A 2,208-nucleotide genomic window follows, 5' to 3' on the forward strand; every position below is an offset into this window, starting at 1 on the left:
ACCATCTTCCTTTCTTCCACCCGAAAAGTTTTGTTCTTCACCCATCTTTCCTGGCACATGGGTGCGGTAACTGGCCTTGCAAGCTACTTCCTTTGGCCCATAAAAGGCCAGTCTCCACTTACATACTTCCTCAATCCAGATCCATTCTCTCTGGTAAACTTGACCGAGGTCACCTCCTGGTCTAATTTTCCAACCAGGGAGCACTTTTCCTAATACCTGAAGGTCTGTTGTTTCCCTTTTGATAGCCTTGGTCCTTCCATTCACCAGCGTAACCAAAGGTGTACCAGTACTATGCCTGAGGTACATTTGTGTGATCCAAATAACTGCCTCAAGTTTTAGCACATCGTTACTTAGGACATGCTATACTATTGAATATTTAGTCCTTGAGCTCTATGCGAGGCAGTCACTTTCCTATCCCCTGGGAAACTGCTTCCCTGAACATTTAACCCTCCAGCTCTGAGAGTGTCCATAATAATATCCAGCTTCTTTTTAGGATTTCTGGGGGCTGCCATATACATAACCTTGCCTGAGGTGCTTAGGATCCCTTTAACTCAACCTACTTCCAGTCTTGTTCCATCTGTATTGCTTTGAGAGTGAAACCTTCTGATAGAATTGCTGGAGTTTTTTTCCTACCATCTCCTCTTCTCTCCCCTGCACTCACACTCTCCTGTGTACCCCAGGATTTTCTATGCAGGATTGGGCCCCTCAAATCCCAGGAGCCCCTGCCCAGCTTTCCCCTTTTACACAGACACTCCACAGCACCCCAGAGGCACATCTCTGTAAGGGGGGAAAGCTGGGCAGATGCTCCCAGGGCTCGTGGAGCCTAATCCTGCACAGGAATTCCTGGGGCACACAAGACTGGACCCTCAAGACCTAGGAAAGCATATTGCTCATGGTCCATGGTATCAATATAAGGGGCAACAGGCAATGTGTGCTTTTCACCCAGTGAAGAGGATCAGCTGTGCCAGGACACATCCCAGCACAGGTGATCTGCTTCATTTAGCAACATCTGTTTCTAAGCCTGAGAGGCCAAGCCCTGGATTTCCTTCAGGGCCTGGCTCCTTTGGGCTGCCTCCTCCACTTCAGCCAAGGTTGCTGGTACAAAAAGGTATGTGACAAGTTGGAGACTAGGCAATACCATGCAAGGCACCTTTAGAAGCTGGCTAGCTCCAGCTTGGGTAGAACAGGCTACCTGGTCTGTGCTCAGCCAGTGCTCCCATTGTGTAGGAATATCCATGGGTGTACTTCCTTTTTATGGGCTTCATAAATCTCTGTTGTACTCTCCAGTTCTTCCAGAGGTCCTTCATCTGGGTGTGTGGTTTTTAGACATGTTTAGTGCTCGTACCAGGGTTGGTAGTGGCACAGTTACCATGAGCTTCCCAGATTTGAGAAGCAAAGTTCCTTCTTTCTCGGACACCCCAAGAATTCTCCTCTGACTGGCTTCCAGCATCTAGACCCTGCTTGGTTCCTGAGAAGAAAAAAAACACATAACTACCCCAAGCTGTTTTTTTCCTGGAGCTGAAATTACAGTCTGTCTCGTCTTCAGAAAAGGCCACTTTTGAAACCTCTGATCATACTCTCATATCGAAATCCAGGCCTCTGAACCTGTTTATTTAGCCTGTCCATGTCCACCAGTTACTGTGCAGCCTGGTTTTCCCAGCACCATCCACAGTTCTGTTCTCCAAAGTTTGAACCTTTCCACATGCTCCATTTTCCTGCCTCCATAGCATCTGGGGGCACATCCTGATGAGTGCACACGTGCAGGGGTGCAAGTTTCCCATGGGACAGATAGCAGCAGCATGCCCCTGCACGTGCTCCGGCACGTGGCAAATCAACCTGGGTGGGGTAGAGGAGGCCGGGGTCAGCCTTACCTGGGGTCCTGGAGGCCTCTTGGGGCAGCAGTGGCGCTGAGCCAGCTGCTCAGAACCTGGCCAGTAGCCAGAGCATGACTCTGGCCAGCCATGCTCCATTTCTGGTGATGTATGTTGCTGCCACGTGCAGGGCTTTTTTTAGCTCTGGGCTTTTTTTGACACTAGGATCTCCCAGTGTAAAAAAAAAAATGGGATTGAGGTGCTGCAAACTGCATGTGTGCGCTTGTTGGAACACGCCTGGAAAGTCTTGCTGGTCCTTGACTCTGAGTTCCCACAGTCCTTGATTCAGATTTCATAATAAATAATCGGCATGCACCAGGGTATCTTTAAGGGCCAG

The sequence above is a fragment of the Gavialis gangeticus genome, unplaced genomic scaffold (genome assembly GCF_001723915.1).
Source record: "Gavialis gangeticus isolate Ggan-Ray unplaced genomic scaffold, GavGan_comp1, whole genome shotgun sequence".
Taxonomy (NCBI): Eukaryota; Metazoa; Chordata; order Crocodylia; family Gavialidae; genus Gavialis; species Gavialis gangeticus.